We start from the raw sequence: 7,831 nt of genomic DNA, 5'->3' as shown, positions 1-7,831 counted from the left end.
ATTTATTTCCCGTTGTACACTAAACATAATAAGCTGTAAGAAACATATCTAAGAGTATTTGTCGGACAGTTTCAATAATCTAACTTTTTATTGTTAACGCACGACTCAATAATTGTAAAATAATACATGGTTGACCATAGGCTGATAATTGGCCAGTGTGAAGAATAAATGTCCGAGGACAATGTATTATCCTGTCTAATACATATGTTTTGTTGTTTTGTCATCAGACAATGATTTAAACTGGCTTTAAAAAAAATATTTTGTAGAATAATAAAGGATGTAAATAGCATGAAGTCTATAAGAAGAATAACAAATTGGTTTTGAATGGCATTAGCTGTGAAAATCAACGAGTATCTGGAAATCAAAATAAAAAAAAAAACATTTTCTCCCCTGTTTTTTTTAATTAGACGGCAATCTTTCCATTCTTCAAATATTTTCCTGTTTTTACATCGGCTATTTTTGACGTTCATTTCAATAGTCTTCTTGGGGTAATTATGCCATAAATTCCCCCCACCCACGTGCTGTGTAATCTCATTGCCTATAACGATAATCATTTGTGCTAGAAAAAATTTCTATGGTAAAATGTTTCTATGATTAGTAACAGGTGTATTATGCGTGTATTTTTCAACAACAATGTAGGGTAATTCTGACCATTAATTAAATTAAGACCATTTTGCACATTGTGTAACATTATTTTTTTATTTTTTCTATAAATAATGCTTAGATTCGCCTATAATTGCGACATGCGAATGGATCTAACTTCAGTTCTTGTGATCCTAAAACTACACATATAAACTTTAAACAGTCAAGTTTTGAACGGTATAACAATCAAATAAATGTATTTTTCCTAAATAAAACTTCGATATGGCCATTTAGTTGATGAAAATAACGCAAAGCCTTCTTACATATTTTCTTTTCTCAAAACATTTCAGATAGGTATATTTGTCGAAGAAAAAAATCAGGAGGGTCATTCATCACAGCGATAAACAATGCTGCACGAGGAAAACCGTTCAATCCATATTAATCACTCTTATTCTCTTTGCTAATGGCAATAGTCGTGTATCGTGGATATACTTCATTACCAGATTCTATGACTTCTTTACATTTATTGAAAAAAAACCTATGAAACAGGATTGCGTTTATTGCCCAGATTGTTTTTAATAAATTAACACCGATGAATTTTAAGTGTCATAATGTCTTGAATTGTATATAAGAGCATCGAGGTCGTGTTATCTCAAAACTCCGATAGTTGGTACATTTACTTTTACGTCTGTCAATGTTTCGACCTTTTATCTGGTTAGATATATCACAAATGAAACAACATTTGACTAACATTCATAAATTCAGAAATACGTAGACAATGCTAATATAACATTTAATGGAGGTAAAGTTATATTTATTCATAGCACCAAAACCGTCCGAACATTTTTTCTTAATGTGCACAATTGTATTCATGTTTGCTTACTTTAATTTGTATATGCTTGTGTGTTTTTTAGTTTAAATTACAAATAATAAACAAACAACACATTTTTATACATTGTTTTCCGCCTTAACATTGTATTGTTAAATACTCATAAAAATACTCAAATGTCAATGCATTTTTGTTGCTGTTACTAGAAAAGAAATGTTATAAATTATGTCTACGACTTTTATGGCCGTCTAATACGAACTTTACATTATAAATGGCTTAAACCTAATCCGTCTACATACTCTCGTGACTTGAATCTATAAAAAAAGAACCTATCTGTAACAAGGAATCAATTATAGCACAAACGTGCCTGAAGCAGATCATTTAACCATAGCAGCAAACAATTATTAATGGATAATTATCATATTTGCATATCATAATGTTTATGAAAAACTAAATAGAGGCAATTTTGCTCAAATTATGAATGTTTTTATGACCTTTCCTTGTCCTTGTGATTTTAAAGATGCACTTGTATTCCCAAACTAGATTTAGCACAATTAATAATATTGTTTTAATATTAAAAAAAAGTTGAATACATGTCGAAAACAATGGTTCTTATGAAGAATACCGAATTTAATTTGAAAAAAATGAGCATAAAACACAGTATTTCTACCTTATGAGACTATAGTTTATCACAGTATATCTTTTAGCATTCACCAATCATTTCATACTTATGCGCTTTCTGCTATTAATTACACGGTTACAATCTTGTTATCAGTAATCAATATTTTTCATCAATGTATTATTTTTATAGTACTTAAAGATTTATCACTCAAAATTGATATTTGTAATATATGTGTATGTATTAATTTTTAATAAGAGTGGCAATTAAAAATCTTGACACAACACGTAAGATCAAATGAATCTTTGCAAATGACATTCACGGGAAAAAAAGCCATCTTAAACTTATATGGAGTGAATTCATTTATGTTCCCTGTGAACACTTCCGCGATAAAATGTTAATGATATTTGAACTAAAAGCTCAAAACACATACACGTGCGTGCAATAACACATGCTTTAGACATGCTTATATGTCAGTCCTTAAATGATACAATATGAACGATAGGGGCCGTATTAAATAAGCAAATCAGAACTAAAACTATAGATTCAGATCCGAAACTAAGTTTTTTGATCGGCCTTTATATTTAGCTGACCAATAAGCTAAATGGAATCACTGAGGCATGTTTAAGGATAATGATGAGAACAGTGTTGAATACTGGCCTAGTAACAAACTCATCTTTCAATTGTAGCATTGTTATTGAAGCTCAGCATTTAATATTTGACAATTGTGCTACGTGTCTGCGATAGTGATACTTCACGTAGCACTAGGACGTGTTATTTTTGTTCATTTTGCATTTAATGATATTATCTCGGGGCATCGTTTTAAATAATTACTTACTTGTTTAAATGTCGTAAATTATTAGTTGTTTGCAGGGAATCGTTGCCAAAAGTTGCACTTTACGCTTGAAATGCTTTCATTTGTCTGGATGTTCGCTACATGTAAATATTCAGCTATTTGCAGTGCAGCGGTACCACTAGTTGCTGTTTATAGTTTGAATATTTTCACATTGCCCTGATGCATTATGAACATAATACAAACTGGCTGTTCACATCGGTTGGAGTATTTTCACATTGTCTTCATGTATTTGCTTCATAATAATAAGAACCTGTTTCCATTTCCACGGTACCACGAGTTGCTGCTTAATTGCATTGTTAATATAACTTTATCTATGGTCTACGTCCCTATTACCATGAATAGCCAATGATGGTGAATGACAAAACAATACCATCTGTGTTCACAGGCGAAGTGATTTTGGTGTTTTTTTCGAGGCATTTGCTTACTTACTGTCAGCTGTGAAGCTACCATAAGTTTCATCGGAGGATTTGTCTTTTTTTTGTTGAACCATTGTTGTTCATAATGCTAGCTAAGCAAATAATGTGTGTATTGACCGAAGAAGCCTCGTTTTCAGTTAAAACAATTTTCTCAAATATACTGTAAATCTTATGAATGGTTTGAAAGTGTTTTATTTTATGTTTAAGAAACAAAAATATCCGAAAATCTCGAATTTTAACCAAGTTGTCCATTGTGTATTGGCTGTCATGGTTGACTGCACATGGAACATTACACTCCAGACGAGTCCATTCAAAGTATTGGGGTTTGGGAAATGTTTTTCCCGAGCTAATTTTGTAAATTCTGAGATTCTCCAAAACAATTTCATTACGTCATAGAGTTAAAAAATAAACATGACTTGTGGATAATCTATGGTTCACATGAGCGATGTTAACATGTTTGTTGTGCAAGCAATCCTAATAAATTATGCGTTCGATAGCAGAGGCAGTGAATAATATATCTAAAAGATAAACATTTTATTCATTTTTTCTTCCAACAGACAAAGTCTTACGCTAACGCTTATAAGGCCTCCCATCATAAAAAATAGATTTGCTCTTTTTCAGGAGCGTGCCTTAGCTGTGTTCGGTGTTTCTCGTACCACGAGCCTCGATGCTACAAGGGTGACCTTGCCCCCAAACCCTGCTCAACAAACCAAACCCACTGCGTCAAGTACGAGGCAAAACACAAGGACAGTAAGTCATCGGACGGTTTGACGATTTTCACTAGAGTGTGATTGATGAATTGGTGTAAATATGTCAAATAAAAACCAGAATTCCGTTATGTTAAAAACATTGATTGATAGATGTAACTTATATACAATCATGTTTAAGTGTCACAGTGACTGTTTACACTGTATATCAACAATAAAAGGCGGGTAATATTAAGGGTTAAACATAGATTCGTATCGTCCTAAGTATCTCATAATGGGTGAGGTGTAATACGTTGTATACAATGATATCTTAATGACACGCATGATGACTACAGATTTATACAGAACAGGCGCCGGCCACTTGTGCATTGTATCTGCAATTTTACTCTTATTTATCAAGCTTTACTGATAATCATTGTTTTAAACACCTAGAAACGATTGAGGATATATTTTTACCAAAGTAAGCCAAATTACATTATAAAAACAACATCAATATGACAGACTGGTATTTCGCACCCATGGTGTCCCTCTAAATAGCTTAAGCTAGCCTGTAATCCAGAACGATTGGTACATTGTTTAACTGTTGTTACGAGATTTATGTATAGTTACATAGGAAAAGTACACTGTCAGCGTTACTGTACGTATTTCTTTACTAACTATATTTCTTCACGCAGTGCCGTCAGACTTTGTGAACCGTGACTGTTACCGTGGCGACGATGTGAAACCTCACTGTACAGTACAAAAGCATGATGGGAAGAATATACAAGTCTGCTCGGACTTTTGTGACTATGACGGATGTAACTTCGCCCCAACAACACATTGCTCAGGCGCCTTTATCGCTCTCTTGGCCTCTTTAATAACTTCATCACCGTATTTGTTCAATTATGTGCACCGATAGCCTTATTTGATAAAACATTGTGTAAAACATGAGTATGGCTAATTGTGTGTACGGCCTTTACGAAACTGACATTTGAACTATATTTGTTTTGAACTTGTCATAAATACTGCACCGACAATCCGAGTTATTGAAATAATACACCAAAGCCTCAGGGCGACTGAATAATTTCAATCACAAGGGTAGTGGGTGGTGTTTTTTACTATGTTGTCAATGACAACGATCAACTAGCGTTCAGTATAAGTGAATATCCTTGTAATGTGTTCGCATGTAAGTTACTGAACAGCTCAGCTCCGCCTACTTGCCATTGAATCGATATGGGGGTTATGTCAAGTACAGAAAAAAACAAACAAACATTTCATTCCCAAACATGTTACAAATAAAGTATATAGTGTTTATATGTATAAAGATTATGTGTTTTACATGTATGTTAAATGGTAATTTTAGTGTTTTATGTACAATATATGCGGTATCATGTATAATATTTACACGTATGTATAATAGTCAAGTGGACAAGCATTAAATCGAAAAAGTTATTATTAAAATTATGAAGTTAAACATTGTAGACATTTATGCATTTGATAGCACATACACATAACCTGTTTTATATAGGCTGTTCTAAGAACAACTTTAACTGAAATATTGTTTGTTTCATGAGTTAAAATGTCTTATTTGATAAACGTGTAACGTATAGGGCAACACAAACACATATTTAGGTTGGATTATTAAAAGAACAAAGCTCATCAACTCCTTGTTCGCATTACTTTGTATATTGATGTTGTATTTGATTGTGACTGTTGGTTATGTTAACATGTTTTTTATTGAAAATTCAATTTCACTATTCACTATTTCACTATTACGTTAATCTTTTTTTTAATCAATATTTCATACAACAGTAAGAAATAGCGATATTTTTTCTGTAGCGGTAAAACATTTAGGTTTCGATTAGACCATATATTTTCAAGTAATATTTCATGTAATTAATGTCTAAAATTTATTATATAATAAAGATTCAATTCAGCGTCAGGATTCGAAATCGACAGCTCTGAAATGCTTAACCAGACTGCTAAAGATTTTACCACAGTAGAAGCTACACATGTATATGTAACACATGTTATTATGAATACAAATCATTCCTGTATCGGAATAGTTAAGGTTGCGGCAAATGCTGTAGCATTTAAATTTGTTTGCTTAATGCTGCAGATAAATTGAACATTCTACATGATGAATATCCTGTATGAATACATTACTTTTTGGTAAATAAACATGTTCTTGAAAGAAGTTACACAAGTATTTCTTTATTTATTCGAAATTAAAACGTATTAAATGACCACCGCTGAGTAACTGACTTGAATAATTGTCGAGACGGGAAATATTCCAGCTAATGAAGACCATTAACGTTGCTTTCATCATTGAATACACAGACATCTTTAATTCCATATAGAAAATAATCATGAAAAACATCACACAATCGGCGTTCACTTTACAGAACATATATCTTGACAACTGCGTTTCAGACAATTCTATCGCGATATTTAGTTGCGAACAACAGTAGGTGATGTGATGGTTGAAAGCAAAACGTTGTCGGGGTCTTCACCAATCCATCATGAGACAAGGAAGGAGTAACGAAAGGAAATTAATCTTTCAGCCGATGTTTTCCCGGAAAGAAAGTGATCCAAGGTGTAAGAATAACAGCCTTCTGTCTGACAAAGCAATCTTCTTTTGTCCATTTTTTGTCATCTTAGGAAGATTAAAACAAAAAAAAATATTAGAATGGATATTGATTTTTGACGTTTCTCACTTAATGAAAATAAGTTGTCTATCGAGGCTGATAAATTCATCAATAAAAATGTAATTAATCGAAAAATGTTCTTGAAATATGAATGCATAAACATTTCTTGCACGAACAAAATTTTATGGCTGCCCTCTTCACTTTTTATTTACTCGCTCTTGCACAGGCAAATTGTTCGAAAACCACGTTTGTATAAGCGCAATAAAACAAAAAGCAATACTTTGCATTAAAATGAAATACAACGGTGATAACCTCGTTCACATACGCCTTTGGCAGTATTAATATAGTTTTGAATCTAGTGTATTGGTAATTTGAAATTTAATTTCGTAGGTTGTAAGGAATTCGTGTTCGTATATGCAACCCCTTAGAACTTTAGTAATAAATTAAATATCGAACACATTCTGACTTGATCGAGTCATAATATACTCATTTCACATTATGTTTGCTTTTCTTCACGTTCTAAAACATCGTTCAAATTCGATCAAATGTAAGTATGAGTTAACACATTATTTTTCACCCATTGATGTTGTTGCTGGTGTGTTTTCTGGAATAAGTCAGCATTCAAAACTATCAAAATTTGAATGAAACATTTTGAATTTAGGGAAGACCTTGTAGGCGTAACTTCGGCCTGAAAAACTATAAAACAGTAGGTTGCTACGAATTCAATATGTGCATTGAAATCGTGTTTTCTGCAATAAACCTCGTGCAGACTCGTAAGATAACCTATCCTGTGCAATTTATATTCAACATTAAAGCACTTGAAGTGATTCTTAAATTCGTATACTGACATTTTATAGGCTTTAGCAAACGTATATTTTAGTAAAAGAGTGTCTCTAATTTGTTGAAAGCTTTGCTTTAAGCACCTAAGTCAATGATAAACACTGAAAGAAGATTTATAATGTCATAATTCATCAAGTTAGCGATGTTGCTGATAGGTTTTCAATCATATGAACCAAGTGTGAGATCATCTTTAACACTAGAATTTAGTTTAAACACAGTCAGTGGCAAACAAACATCACACAGGAGAGCCGCAAGTTAATGTCGTCAATTGTTCGTTTTTAGTTTATTAAAGATCATAACGCTGTACATAAGTTTTCCAAAGTTATGAAACTAGCATCATATGTGCTGTCAGTAC

Source organism: Mya arenaria, chromosome 2, assembly GCF_026914265.1.
Source record: "Mya arenaria isolate MELC-2E11 chromosome 2, ASM2691426v1".
Classification (NCBI taxonomy): Eukaryota; Metazoa; Mollusca; class Bivalvia; order Myida; family Myidae; genus Mya; species Mya arenaria.
This window is presented reverse-complemented; position numbering follows the sequence as displayed.